This window comes from Triticum urartu, chromosome 4A, assembly GCF_056163025.1.
Source record: "Triticum urartu cultivar PI428250 chromosome 4A, HENAU_Tu73, whole genome shotgun sequence".
Lineage (NCBI taxonomy): Eukaryota > Viridiplantae > Streptophyta > Magnoliopsida > Poales > Poaceae > Triticum > Triticum urartu.
The window spans coordinates 110,060,283-110,076,314 of record NC_141876.1 but is presented as its reverse complement, the minus strand read 5'-3'; the positions used below and the strand labels follow the sequence as shown (position 1 = coordinate 110,076,314).

At 39.2% G+C, this 16,032-nt stretch overlaps 1 long non-coding RNA gene and 1 pseudogene across 36 annotated transcripts; one reads left to right on the top strand and one right to left on the bottom strand.

The window, feature by feature from the left end:
• Nucleotides 1–4,822: 4,822 nt before the first annotated feature.
• On the top strand, nt 4,823–12,088 carry LOC147975022 (uncharacterized; annotated as a pseudogene).
• LOC125550951 (uncharacterized) lies at nt 7,451–11,401 on the bottom strand. 36 transcript variants are annotated; one of them, XR_015600470.1, is made up of 12 exons: nt 11,145–11,400; nt 10,830–11,009; nt 10,577–10,676; nt 10,158–10,393; nt 9,945–10,040; nt 9,626–9,733; nt 9,311–9,490; nt 9,059–9,158; nt 8,719–8,874; nt 8,342–8,521; nt 8,191–8,243; nt 7,451–7,978 (listed from the first exon to the last, which is right to left on the bottom strand). It is a non-coding gene; the product is annotated as an uncharacterized LOC125550951 (long non-coding RNA). The 36 variants fall into 36 exon arrangements; XR_015600472.1 differs by having other exon boundaries at nt 10,226–10,393; XR_007302069.2 differs by having other exon boundaries at nt 9,861–9,994; nt 10,226–10,393.
• Nucleotides 12,089–16,032: the final 3,944 nt, after the last annotated feature.

Sequence of the window (16,032 nt, the reverse complement as noted above, 5' to 3'; positions counted from 1 at the left end):
ATGATGAAGACTATTGAATTCAAATGGGATTTATTGGAAAGAATTAAATGCAACTCTAAAAATTGGGATCTCAACGAAGGTAAGGAGTCAGGTATGACACCTAAGTTTGATTGTGTTAAAAAAATTATGGATACCGATGTTTTCCGTAAATTTAGCACTAAATATGGACTTGACTCTGAGATAGTGGCTTCTTTATGTGAATCTTTTGCTACTCATGTTGATCTCCCTAAGGAGAAGTGGTTTAAATATCATCCTCCCATTGAAGTAAAAGTAGCTGCACCTATTAAAGTTGAAGAAAAGACTGTCACTTATAATGATCCTGTTATTCCTACTACTTATGTTGAGAAACCACATTTTCCTGTTAGGATAAAAGATCATGCTAAAGCTTCAACTGTAGTTCGTAAAAGCAATATTAGAACCTATACACCTCCTGAGCAAGTTAATTTTGAACCTAATATTGCTATTGTTAAGGATCTCTTGGCTGATAATATTGATGGGCATGTTATTTATTTCTGTGATGAAACTGCTAGAATTGCTAAACCTTGTGCTAAAGATAAACATAGACCTGCGGTAGGCATGCCTGTTATTTCTGTTAAAATAGGAGATCATTGTTATCATGGCTTGTGTGATATGGGTGCTAGTGCTAGTGCAATACCTATTGACTTATACAAAGAAATTATGCATGATATTGCACCTGTTGAGTTAGAAGAATTTGTTGTCACCATTAAACTTGCCAATAGAGATACTATTTCACCAATGGGAATTGTTAGAGATGTTGAAGTCTTGTGTGGGAAAACTAAATATCCTGCTGATTTTCTTGTTCTTGGTTCCCCACAAGATAGCTTTTGTCCCATTATATTTGGTAGACCCTTCTTAAACACTATTAATGCTAGGATAGACTGCAAAAATGCTGTTTTTACTATTGGTTTAGGTGATATGTCTCATGAGTTCAACTTTTCTAAATTTCATAGACAACACCGTGAAGAAGAATTGCCTAGTAAATATGAAATTATTGGTCTTGCTTCTATTGCCATACCTCCTAGTGATCCTTTAGAACAATATTCACTAGACCATGAAAATGATATGTATATGAATGAAAGAAAGAAGGGAAATAGATGAAGTGTTCTTTAAACAGGGACCTATTCTGAAACACAACTTGCCTGTTGAAATCTTAGGGGATCCTCCTCCACCCAAGGGTGATCCCGTGTTTGAGCTTAAACCATTGCCTGATACTCTTAAATATGCTTATCTTGATGAAAAGAATATATATCCTGTTATTATTAGTGCTAACCTTTCAGAGAAGGAGGAAGAAAAATTATTGAAAACTCTGAAGAAGCACCATGCAGCTATTGAATATACTCTTGATGATCTTAAGGGCATTAGTCTCACTCTATGTCAACACAAAATAAATTTGGAAAAAGATGCCAAACCAGTTATTGATCACCAACGACGGCTGAATCCTAAGATGAAAGAAATGGTAAGAAAAGAAATACTAAAGCTCCTTGAGGCATGTATAATTTATCCCGTTGCTGATAGTCAGTGGGTAAATCCTGTCCATTGTGTTCCTAAGAAGGGAGGTATTACTGTAGTTCCTAATGATAAAGATGAATTGATTCCGCAAAGAATTATTACAGGTTATAGGATGGTAATTGATTTCCACAAATTAAATAAGGCCACTAAAAAGATCATTACCCCTTACCTTTTATTGATCAAATGCTAGAAAGATTATCCAAACATACACATTTTTGCTTCCTAGATGGTTATTCTGGTTTCTCCCAAATACCTGTGTCAGCTGATGATCAATCTAAGACCACTTTTACTTGCCCTTTCGGTACTTTTGCTTATAGACGTATTCCTTTTGGTTTATGTAATGCACCTGCTACCTTTCAAAGATGCATGATGGCTATATTTTCTGATTTTTGTGAAAATATATGTGAGGTATTCATGGATGATTTCTCCGTTTATGGATCCTCTTTTGATGATTGCTTAAGCAACCTTGATCGAGTTTTGCAGAGATGTGAAGAAAATAACCTTGTCTTGAATTGGGAGAAATACCACTTTATGGTTAATGAAGGTATTGTTTTGGGGCACAAAATTTCTGAAAGAGGCATTGAAGTTGATAAAGCTAAAGTTGATGCTATTGAAAAGATGCCGTGTCCCAAGGACATCAAAGGTATACGAAGTTTCCTTGGTCATGCCGGTTTTTATAGGAGGTTCATTAAGGACTTCTCAAAAATTTCTCGGCCTCTGACTAATTTATTACAAAAAGATATACCATTCGTCTTTGATGATGATTGTGTAGAAGCCTTTGAAATACTTAAGAAATCATTAATCTCTGCACCTATTGTTTAGCCACCTGATTGGAATTTACCTTTTAAAATTATGTGTGATGCTAGTGATTATGCTGTAGGTGTTGTTCTAGGGCAAAGAGTTGATAAGAAATTAAATGTTATTCAATATGCTAGTGAAACTCTAGACAATGCTCAAAGAAATTATGCCACTACTGAAAAAGAATTTTTAGCAGTTGTATTTGCTTGTGATAAGTTCAGACCTTATATTGTTGATTCTAAAGTAACTGTTCACACGGATCATGCTGCTATTAAATATCTTATGGAAAAGAAAGATGCTAAACCTAGACTTATTAGATGGGTTCTCTTGCTAAAAGAATTTGATTTGCATATTATTGATAGAAAGGGAGCTGAGAACCCCGTTGCAGACAACTTGTCTAGGTTAGAAAATGTTCTTGATGACCCACTACATATTGATGATAGCTTTCTTGATGAACAATTAAATGTCATAAATGCTTCTCATACTGCTCCATGGTATGCTGATTATGCTAATTATATTGTTGCTAAATTTATACCACCTAGTTTCACATACCAGCAAAAGAAAAAGTTTTTCTATGATTTAAGACATTACTTCTGGGATGATCCACATCTTTATAAAGGAGTAGATGGTGTTATTAGACGTTGTGTACCTGAGCATGAACAGGAACAAATCCTACGCAAGTGTCACTCCGAAGCTTATGGAGGACACCACGCTGGAGATAGAACTGCACATAAGGTATTGCAATCCGGTTTTTTATTGGCCTACTCTCTTCAAGGATGCCCGTAAGTTTGTCTTATCTTGTGATGAATGTCAAAGAATTGGTAATATTAGTAGACGTCAAGAAATGCCTATGAATTATTCACTTGTTACTGAACCATTTGATGTTTGGGGCTTTGATTATATGGGACCTTTTCCTGCCTCTAATGGATATACACATATTTTAGTTGCTGTTGATTACGTTACTAAGTGGGTAGAAGCTATTCCAACTAGTAGTGCTGATCATAACACCTCTATTAAGATGCTTAAAGAAGTTATTTTTTCGAGGTTTGGAGTCCCTAGATATTTAATGACTGATGGTGGTTCACATTTTATTCATGGTGCTTTCCGTAAAATGCCTGCTAAGTATGATGTTAATCATAGAATTGCATCTCCTTATCACTCACAGTCTAGTGCTCAAGTAGAATTGAGTAATAGAGAACTCAAATTAATTTTGCAAAAGACTGTTACTCCCTCCATCACAGTTTGTTGGGCGCATCTCGCGTATCTCTGGGCCCAAGGTGAGGTGTGATTGGCAGGAATTAAGGAGGCGTTGGAGCTGCTCAATTGAAGGAGATGCGCCTAATAAATCGTTAAACCAACGCTTTGTAACCTCCCTGTCCAGTAAAAGAAGGAGCCGATCGCATGCATTGGTGGAGACGGTTTAGAGCGAGATTTTAGCGAGTTTCCTTCTTCCTCTCGCGCCTTCCTTTCTTCCCGCGCACTTTCCTTCCTCCCGCGCCTTCCTTTCTCCCCGCGCACTTTCCTTTCTCCCCCGTGCAGTTTCCTTTTTGGCGATCAAAATCTCCCGCCGATCTCCGCTGCCAAATCTAAAACGAAATTTTCGGAGTTGAAATAGCTCCCGCCGATGTACCCGCCGGTGTTCCGCTCTATAAGTAGCTGCGGCGAAGGAGGGACACGAACAGACAGCGCTCATCTTCTCTCCTCTCTCCAATGGCGCCGCCGCAGCAAGGTGCAGCAGATCGCCGGCCTCCTCCTCTTGGCCTCCGTGGGCTTTCTAGGGTCGCTTTCCAGCCCAGAGCACCGCCGCCCGGAGGACTTCCTCCTCTTGGTCTCACCGGACGCGCGGGTGTTCCTTCCTTCTCCATCGGCACGTCTGGTTTCGAGCATCTTCCTCCTCCGACTACTTTGCCTCGACGGCGCGTTGGCCTCGCACGCCCATCTCGCCCTCCGGCACCTAACGAGGCCGGTTCCTCGAACTGGAGTGCCTCCGTCGGCGAGGCCGGTACAGGCAGCGGAGGGATCGGCAGTTCTACGTTCGTGGGGTTTAACCTCATCAATGGCAGCGGCGCGATCTCGTTTGGCGGTGGCGGCGGGATATCATTTGGCGGCGGCGGCAGCAGAGTCCCTGGGCTTCACGTTCAGTACCGGCGCCGGTGGCAATCAGAGCAGAGAAGGATCCTCCCATGGTGGAAGCACAGAAGGTAAACCCTAAACCCTCTAGTCTCGTAGATCATGCAATTTTTGTGGTTTGCCCTTGAATCAAGATCATGCTTCTGGTTTGGTAGTAATATGTGTTCTCTTGTCACGTGTGCATGATCCAAGGAACTGGCTTCGGTCTAGAACTCAACATGATGAATGGAGAGAACACAACAGGTTCGGCCTTGTAATCATAGACAGTAATTTTCATGTACATTATCAACTAAAATCTCATGGTTAATATGTTTCCTTTCCTGTTACTACAAGGTATTGGTGGAAATGAGGGTACCATTGGCTACCGAGGTACTGGATACAACCCAAATTTTTCCCATGCCGACGAATACCCTCCTAGTCAAGAGGCTGCTCAAACCCAAAGACAACCTATCGATTTGAGTAAGCACATTTAGAACATATTTGTCTTTCACTAATATTCCATATTTTTTGTTTGTCTAATTATTTCTCGAATGCATCTAGATGTTATGTCGAACAAGGAGACAAGAAGACAGTACAGTACCGATGACAAGCGTCACATATATGCTGAGATCATTGCCCGTAATGGTACGAGTAAAAGGTTGAAGCATGGAGTTTCTAAAGCTGTTGCGGTAGTTTGTATTTGTCCTAGGAGGATAGTGCAAAGGGTATGGCAGGAGGCTAAAAGAGGCGGTGGCATTACTGGGGTCAAAAACAATCGGAAGCTCAAATCAGGAAGGAAGAAGATTAATTTCAACATAGATGCATTGGAGGCCATCCCACCTGGAGAGAGAACAACATTAGAACAAGTTGCTGGACATATGAACGTGTCAACTTCCACTGTTTGGCGAAGGTGAGCGTTATACATTGATATATGTCAATTTTCTACATGTCAAATGTGTATGTCATTGATATATAGGTTGTTATATTTTCTTGTAGGTTGAAGATGAAGGAAATTAGACGAATAACGAGTGAATTGAAGCCTGCCTTGACTGATGAAAATCAAAGGGCTCGTGTGGAGTATGCTCTTAAGCATCTTGAGCCATGTAGCCTAACATCCCTAAGCGGTATCAAACCCACATTTAGGGCTGATATGGATGTGGTTCATATAGATGAGAAATGGTTTTATCGCACGCGGAAGACCCAGAACATGTATTTGAGCCATAGAGAGAATGCACCACACCGGGAATGTAAACATAAAAACCACATTCAAAAAATTATGTTCTTGTCCGCAATGGCTAGACCAAGGTATGATGCTCAAGGCAATTGTGTTTTTGATGGCAAGATTGGGGTTTGGGCTTACACAGAGTGGGTGCAAGCAAAAAAGAAGAGTCAAAACAGGTCCGTAATTGTTCTTGTTACTACTCCTACTTTCTGCTAAATTTTTATGTGCACATTATTTACTTTATTTCTATATCCATAGGTTGAGAGGGACAGGGGAGCTGAAGCCTTGCCATACAGTGGACAGGGAGAAAAGTCGGGAATACTTAGTGAAATACGTACTGCCGGCTATAAAGGAAAAGTGGCCTGAGAGCGATAGATGGAACACCATCTACGTACAGCAGGACAATGCTAGGACTCATATAAAACCAGATGATCCATTTTTTTGCAGGAAGCTGCTAGGGGTGGTTGGGATATTAGGATAACTAGTCGCCAACCCGTGCATTCACACAGGCTAGTTGGTAAGCTACTACTTCAACTTGACCTATACAATAAAATATGGGATGCAATTTTACCATTGGGTTTAATATCCATGTCTTTTTGTACTTAAATGAAAATGTATATAAGATAACATATGAAATGCAGCATATACTTTTTTTCTTCTATTTATTAGATAAGAAAATAAACAAATTATGACTTCCTATCATGGTATATAATGCCTTAACAATATTAAAGTACTTTTTTTTCTTAACGTCCATTCACCTTTCATCTATTCAAATCAGTTTCTAGAGAATAAGAAATTCACTATAGATAGATAATGAGAGAGTCTCACAGAATCATAAACAACAAAAAAGTTTTACATTTTATTTTGCAAAAAGGAATAGATATCGACAAATACATCTCAGATAACATTTTTTTATATTATCAACCTACCTTGTTACTCCTTTCATAGACAATACAAAGGCCTAATCTCGAACACATATAGCGCAAACTATAAAATCATGCATAGAGGAAATAGCCATGTCATCGAGCTTCTGTACATGCTTTGATGGTTGCACTTTTGTGCATCCCTTTGGTTCTGAATTGTTATAAACATGCCGACTTTGACCATATTAGTAATTTACTAAAATTAAAATGATTAATATATTTATTAACATGTTGACAAAAGTAAATGTGGTCATCTCTTTCTTGAATTCAGGTCAATTTAGGTAAATATTTCATAGAAATAATTTTATATGTACCGAGATTGAATTTTGAAACAATGTGATATTTATAGAAATAATAATACAATATTTAAAGAAAGCATTATTTTCTGACCATGCACTCCTCATATCCATTATTTGCCACCCTACACATGTAGTTACTACAAATTAACATGCATATTACTACCAAAAACTGTGGAACTTCTAATACAAAGATACACCGATTATTACACCATATTTAATTTGGGATCCATTACCTCCAGGAATTCATATTCGGATAGACGGACTCTACCTCACTAAAATTTAATCACTTCCAGAACAAAATCAAACGGAGAAGAGAAAAAAAAGGCGCAACTATGCTTTTCTGTTTGAGATTAATTCTCATCATTTACACGCTTAATTTTTTTATTGTATGTTGGATTTACACTTAAAGTTGGTACGCCCAAATCCGATTGCATCCACTTGGGGGTACGGCAGGTGTATTGATGTTGACTACAATGAATAAATTTTCTTAGTTTTGCATATGTTCGGAATAATGGGCTAATAATCTGACTGTTGTTAAATCTTGAACCGAACTTAAAGTAGTCATCTCATCTCTAAATCAGGCATGCATTTATCATAACTTTAACCTAAATTAAATAACAATGTTACAATGCATAGAGTGAGGTGAAGGCCGATCCTTACTTGTAAGCAGTGCAAATTCCCTAGTACGACAATCTGATTGAAAAAAAATCAAGAGAAGATGGCCAAGCTTAATATGAGCCTCTCATGCATTACGCAATGTATTGTCTGACACGGTGACATAATGACATGCTAGTTCATGGGCCCTTTTCCACACGACATGGTTGCCATACTTCTGCTCGATCTCAGTCTCCAACTGTCAAAGAAGGTTCAATAGTATCCTTGTGTGGATAAGGTCCTTAGACATAAATTCTACAGCTGCATGTGAACAGTGTCCATGACATTAGAACATTTTCTGGCAGCATTGCCTGTAACATGAGTAGTTGCAGACAATAACCTGTGTCCACAATAGCCCGGGAAATAATTTTTGATACCTAGAGACAACCATAGACAGCCGTTGATGACCTCACCAATCGATTGACCTCCCTTCAAAGAAATAACTGGAAACATGGAGAACAACAGAATTCAAATTATAACCCTGGAGAGCAAAAATCAAGTGCACATTGACGGTTAGAACGTGAAACAAAAAATGAATCTGTTGGAACTCTTAAAGAAACACAAAATTATGAAAGATTCAAACATAGCACCGAATGTGAGAAACACAATCCACATATAAGTAGAAAATGCGAAACAGTCAGTGTTGAAGACTTACTCAAAACGAACTGAATTGACTTGCCTGAAAACCAAACAAAATATTCTGTTCACCTAAATTAACCATATAATTCGTATCAAATAAACTCAAAATCAGTACAATGGGAAAACATAAAAAGGAAAAACAAAAAATCAAAACAATAGACTCTGACCTAGAAACCATATATGTACGTGACGCCCTAGAAAGCCATCACATGTACGCATAGATGCAGAACTTCAGGGCTGGCTAAACCTGCCTTTGCATTGGCGCTGCATTTCGACCAGCCGTGAAGCGACGACGTTCCACCCAAGAAGCAGCAGCGTTATGAACCCACCATCACGACGGTGGCCAGCTGCAACGGCGGTCAAGCCAATTTTGGATTGAATGATACTTGCACGAATTAATAACATCACACAGTTACACACGCAGCTAAGCCAATATAGTGTTATATAATGCACTGAGAAGATACCTCTAGATTTATAATAGCTACTATATAACTCATAGTATCATGTACTATTTGCAGATCATAAAATTTACCAATAAACTGACCTCTTCATCTAGTATCATTCCAAGTCCCATAAGTTCATTGTTGTCAAGGTTAATGGCATCACACAGACTAATTACTCTGTTCATCCCTTTCCAGGTTTCCTTCTCCATTGAGTTTAATTGCATCCCCATGTCTCACGCCATAATTTTGAACTTATACTGCAAGAAATAATGAAAGTATGATTTGAATATAACAAAGTTAAAGGAGTACAAAAAGATTAGCAGGTAAAAGAACACAGAATTCTGAAGATTAGTACTTGTTTAGTCCAAGGGAAGCTACAAATCCAATGCTTTAATCTGAAAAAAAGAGTAACAAACCAATGGAACAATGACATCAACTGACCAGAGACAACCTTCGTACATAGTGGGAGATTCTTGAGCAGTAACAATGGGTATAGTTGGTGTGCCCCGACATGATCTCCATGTGGAATCCAAAATTGTACCTGAGAAGATAAAGGATCCAATACATCAAGAGAAACAGACTAAGAGAGGACATGGGAAAAAATTGAATCTGAATCAAAAGGAAAAGCAACGGTTGATCCAAGCATAGACCTGCAAAAACGAAATTCAGAATAGACTGTGTGAAAGTACGAACCTGATGTAGATGAGGAAAATTATTTTGATGCATAAAGCTCCTCGACCACACGGAATCCATGTCTTCTATTTGATCCATTCATTTTACATTGGGGGAAAGAGAGATAATCAAGAGGAAAAGATCGTGGAGTATGGGTATAGTTGGTGTCCTCCGATCTAATCTCCATGAAGCATCCAAAACCTGTACGTGAGATGATTCAGATCCAATCCGTGGAGAGCACAACGCTATCAGAGGACACGATAGAGTAAAAATATAATCTGAATCCAAGGAAAAGCCACATTTGATTCAACAGTAAACCAAAAACGAATCTCATACACATGAGGAAAATTATATTGATGCAAAAAGCTCCTTGAGCCCATGGAATCCATGCCTTCCGTTTGAGAGATACAATCCATTTGTTCAAAACGAACTGAATTGACTTGCCTGAAAACCAAACAAAATATTTTGTTCACCTAAATTAACCATATAATTCGTATCAAATAAACTCAAAATCAGTACAATGGGAAAACATAAAAAGGAAAAACAAAAAATCAAAACAATAGACTCTGACCTAGAAACCATATATGTACGTGACGCCCTAGAAAGCCATCACATGTACGCATAGATGCAGAACTTCAGGGCTGGCTAAACCTGCCTTTGCATTGGCGCTGCATTTCGACCAGCCGTGAAGCGACGACGTTCCACCTAAGAAGCAGCAGCGTTATGAACCCACCATCACGACGGTGGCCAGCTGCAACGGCGGTCAAGCCAATTTTGGATTGAATGATACTTGCACGAATTAATAACATCACACAGTTACACACGCAGCTAAGCCAATATAGTGTTATATAATGCACTGAGAAGATACCTCTAGATTTATAATAGCTACTATATAACTCATAGTATCATGTACTATTTGCAGATCATAAAATTTACCAATAAACTGACTTCTTCATCTAGTATCATTCCAAGTCCCATAAGTTCATTGTTGTCAAGGTTAATGGCATCACACAGACTAATTACTCTGTTCATCCCTTTCCAGGTTTCCTTCTCCATTGAGTTTAATTGCATCCCCATGTCTCATGCCATAATTTTGAACTTATACTGCAAGAAATAATGAAAGTATGATTTGAATATAAGAAAGTTAAAGGAGTACAAAAAGATTAGCAGGTAAAAGAACATAGAATTCTGAAGATTAGTACTTGTTTAGTCCAAGGGAAGCTACAAATCCAATGCTTAATCTGAAAAAAAGAGTAACAAACCAATGGAACAATGACATCAACTGACCAGAGACAACCTTCGTACAGAGTGGGAGATTCTTGAGCAGTAACGATGGGTATAGTTGGTGTGCCCCGACATGATCTCCATGTGGAATCCAAAATTGTACCTGAGAAGATAAAGGATCCAATACATCAAGAGAAACAAACTAAGAGAGGACATAGGAAAAAAATTGAATCTGAATCAAAAGGAAAAGCAACGGTTGATCCAAGCATAGACCTGCAAAAACGAAATTCAGAATAGTCTGTGTGAAAGTACGAACCTGATGTAGATGAGGAAAATTATTTTGATGCATAAAGCTCCTTGACCACACGGAATCCATGTCTTCTATTTGATCCATTCGTTTTACATTGGGGGAAAGAGAGATAATCAAGAGGAAAAGATCGTGGAGTATGGGTATAGTTGGTGTCCTCCGATCTGATCTCCATGAGGCATCCAAAACCTGTACGTGAGATGATTCAGATCCAATCCGTGGAGAGCACAACGCTATCAGAGGACACGATAGAGTAAAAATATAATCTGAATCCAAGGAAAAGCCACAGTTGATTCAACAGTAAACCAAAAACGAATATCATACACATGAGGAAAATTATATTGATGCAAAAAGCTCCTTGAGCCCATGGAATCCATGCCTTCCGTTTGAGAGATATAATCCATTTGTTTTTTAATTGGGGGAGAGAGATAATCCAAAGGAAGATTGTGGAGGGATTTTTCTTCGATCTGGGGTTGGGGCGAGAGAGAGATAACGGAGAAGAGGAGACCGTGGGAGGGGAGAGGAGGAAGATCTAGTCCCGTGTATGAGGGTAGACCGTGGGAGGAGACCGTGTATAGTTAATTAGATTATAAGAGAACTCTAAACAAATTAGAATAAGAGATGGTGGCGTGGCGTATATAGGATTAGTACGAATTTTTCTTTATTAGATTTTTAGGGGTCTTTATTTAACAATGAGAATAGAGAAAAAAATTGCAGTTCAATATTTTTTGGACATAATTATATGGGTGGATCTATGGTGGATCTGAACCGTAATAATTCGGTCCCACCAGATTAACGGCTTGTAAATTCTAATTAACGTGGTAATTTTTAGGGAGTCTGTAATTAGTATAGGTATAGATAGATAGATAGATAGATAGATATACCAACCACCTAATTCTCCTGACACAAACATATTAGATCTTGGTTGGTTTGCCTCAATTCAAGCCATGTTCCATAGAAAGATGCCCAAGACCCTAGCTGAGATTGTCCAAAAGGTCTTGCAATGTTCCATTTGAGTATTTATATGTTATTTGTGATACATAGCTACTTGCTTATGTACTGATTTGAGTTTTCTTGCTGTTATGTGTCATAGGTTAATCGATCCCTAGCTGAGTACCCCCATCAAAAGCTCAATAGGATCTGGTTGAGTCATCAAGCGTGCATGAGAGAGATCATCAAGCACAAGGGTCTATCCACTACGCAGTTCCTCACTTGAAGAAAAAAGCATTAGAGAGAAAAGGACTTCTCCCGGTTCGTTTGACGATTGATCGAGAATATGTTGAGCAGGCAATTGAGTTCTTGAACTCAACATGATTTGTACTGCCTCATGTGATGGTGCTACTGTTGGAGTATTAGTTTCATTAACCTTATCAAATATTTTGTGGCCTGTTTTGTACTGCCTCATGTGATGGTGCTACTATTCGAGTATTAGTTTCATTAACCTTACTCCCTTGTGTGTTTGGTTTTTGAGGGTGCATTTGAGTGGTGTGTACTGGACTGTTTTGAACTGAAAAATTTATGCTTATCATCGAACCATTTTCATATAACATTACATGACAAGATCATATTAAACATAAGATCATATAAAACCATATTCATACTCACTTTCTTACATAAGATCATATGGCAATACTCCCTCCATCACTTCCTTACATAAGATCATGTAATGTTATAAACTTGAAGCATATAAAACAATTATAACTCACTTTATTTTCATCATCCGGTGAATCTAAACTTGACTATCCGGCACATTATGCGCTTTCTTTTCGTCCTCGAGATAGATAGATGGGTTGCGACGGCACCTTATGCATACCCCATCTTTGTTTATCGCCACCGTAGTCGCACAATATTTGCACCAAAATTTGTCACAGAGGCAAGGATTTCCACACGACTCGCAAGAACGCAAATCTTTTGGTACCGGGAGCCTACATCCTAAGCAAAGGAATATGGAAGCCTCACCGCGAATGCCACACTTGAGGCACAAAGCCGGATGAATACACACCTCACAAGTTGAGGTCGGGTTGGAGTAGGTTTTGCGTACCACCTCTTGCTCTTGCACCGGCCCTCCGACCTCTTGCTCTTGCACCACCTCCTTCACAACATGAACGTCGAGCACGCCTAGCACCTCCTCCATGGCAGGAACCTCCACCATGCCTTGCATCTCCTCCATGGTAGGAACCTCCACCACGCCTTGCACCTCCTCCATGGCAGGAACCTCCACCACGCCTTGCATCTCCTCCATGGCAGGAACCTCCACCACGCCTAGGCCATCCTTGCAGTCCATTGGTTCGGGTTTGTGTGCCACATGGACTCAAACATATGGGGTTTTATAGTACCCTGCTGCCTACACTTGTGAATGCAAACACAAAATGAAAAAGGAGCCGAAGGAGAGAGAGGGAGAGGAGGCCTCACATGCACTCATGTTCACACTTGCATGCACTCATGTTCACACTTGCATGCGGGAGGCCATGCCGAGCAAATAAAGAAACTGATTCCCACTTGCACTCATGTTCGCACTTGCATGCGCTGCACAAATCATTCATGTTCACACTTGCATGCGGTTGAGGAAGAGAAATGGAAGCAGCCTAATGCGCCCCAATTAATAGGATAGTTAATGAGATGCGCCCTATTTCTGTGGGATTGTGAAAAAATCTGGTTTTCAAGATGCGCCCAACAAACTGTGATGGAGGGAGTAATAGATCTAGAAAGAATTGGTCCAAGAAACTTGATGATGCATTATGGGCCTATAGAACTGTATATAAAAATCCTATGGGTATGTCTCCGTATAAAATGGTTTATGGAAAAGCATGTCACTTACCTCTCGAACTAGAACATAATGCTTATTGGGCTATTAAAGAGCTCAATTATGATTTCAAACTTGCTGGTGAGAAAAGGTTATTTGACATTAGCTCACTCGATGAATGGATAACCCAAGCCTATGAGAATGCCAAATTGTTTAAAGAAAAAGTTAAAAGATGGCATGACAAAAGAATACAAAAGCGTGAGTTTAATGTAGGTGATTATGTATTGCTATACAACTATCATTTAAGATTTTTTGCAGGAAAGCTTTGCTCTAAATGGGAAGGTCCTTACGTTATCGAGGAGGTCTATCGTTCCGGTGCCATAAAAATCAACAACTTTGAAGGCACAAATCCGAAGGTGGTGAACGGTCAAAGAATCAAACATTATATCTCAGGTAATCCTATAAATGTTGAAACCAATGTTATTGAAACCGTAACCCCAGGGGAATACATAAGGGACACTTTCTGGAACGTTTCAGACTCCGAAAAGGAATAGGTATGTGGTACAGTAAGTAAACCGACTCCAAAATAGTTCTAATGGCAATTTTTCTTCGTTTTGGAATATTTAGAAAAATAGAAAAATAAGAAGCAGTTCGGGAAGGACACGAGGGCTCCACGAGGGTGGAGGGCGCGCCCTACCCCCTGGGCGCGCCCCCTGCCTCGTGGGCACCTTGTATGCTCTTCGGACTCCATTTTCTTGCAAGTTTCGTATTTTGGTCGGTAAAAAATCATTATATAATCTCCCGAAGGTTTTGACCACTATATCACGCAAAAGTCCAATGTTCTTGTTTCGAGTTGTTTTCTGCCAGGTTGTCAAATCCAAGCATCATGTCATCTCCCTCCTCCTCCAACAATGAGGGCAACGATGCTTGGCTAATGAAGATAGAGCTGAAGAGAGAAGAACCCATGGAGATCAACAAGGATGAAGGGATCAAGAAGGCCACGGAGGACCAAGTTCCGGCAACAGAAGACATCCTTCAACTTGATCACAATCTTCTTACCCCAACTGAGATTGAAGATTTCAAGATGATTGAGTTAGCTCGTATACAAAACAAGTATCTCACACATGAAATTTTTTTGCTGAAGGAGCATATCATCGCACTCAAGGGCATTATCCGCAAGTTAGAAGACCTCCTACGCTCGATGTGCGACTATCCATCATCACCACCATCTTCTTCACCAACAAAGAAGAATTGAGTATCTGGTATGGGCACTCCCCTTGGCAACTGCCAAGCTTGGGGGAGGTGCCACGGTATCGTATCACCATCACTTCTATCTTTAGCGTTTTTCTTAGTTCGATCCTTTTGGTAATATCTTGATCTAGTAGCATAAAGTTTTAGTATGATCTAGTTGTGAGTTTTGCTTTATGATCCTTCTATGTAATCGAGTCTGTGAGCTATATATAATAAATATTAGTGTTGAGTCAAGGGCTTGACTATTTTGCCATAATCTTGAGTGAATAAAAGAAAAGAGAAAGAATAAAAAGAAAATAAAAGAGATCATATGGGTCTTATGAAGAGTAATGAGCTCACATAGAAAGAGTATGATGAATAAAAGTTGTTGAGAGTTGACAAACATAGTTTTGGTCATCGTTGCAATTAATAGGAAGTAATAAAGAAAGAGAGGTCTTCACATATGAATACACTATCTTGGACATCTTTTATAATTGTGAGCACTCATTAAAATATGACATGCTAAAGAGTTGACGTTGGACAAGGAAGACAACATAATGGGTTATGTTTTCTTACATATGAGATAAATTATATTGTCATGGATCATCCAACATGATTGAGCTTGCCTTTCCCCCTCAGGCTAGCCAAATTCTTTGCACCAAGTAGAGATACTACTTGTGCTTCCAAACACCCTTAAACCAGTTTTGCCATGAGAGTCCACCATACCTACCTATGGATTGAGTAAGATCCCTCAAGTAAGTTGTCATAGGTGAAAGCAATAAAAATTGCCCTCTAAATATGTATGACTTATTAGTGTGGGAGAAAATAAGCTTTATACGATCGTGTGATACGGAAGAAATAAAAGCGACGGACTGCATAATAAAGGTCCATATCACAAGTGGCAATATAAAGTGACGTTCTTTCGCATTAAGATTTTGTGCATCCAACCATAAAAGCGCATGACAACCTCTGCTTCCCTCTGTGAAGGGCCTATCTTTTACTTTTTATCTCCTACCTTACATAAGAGTCATGGTGATCTTCACCCTTCCTTTTTACATTTTATATTTTGGCAAGCACAACATGTTGGAAAGATCCTGGTATATATGGCTAATTGGATGTGAGTTTTCATGAACTATGATTGTTGACATTACCCTTGAGGTAAAACGTTGGGAGGCAAAACTATAAGCCCCTATCTTTCTATGTGTCCGATTAAAACTCCATACCCATAAGTATTGCGTG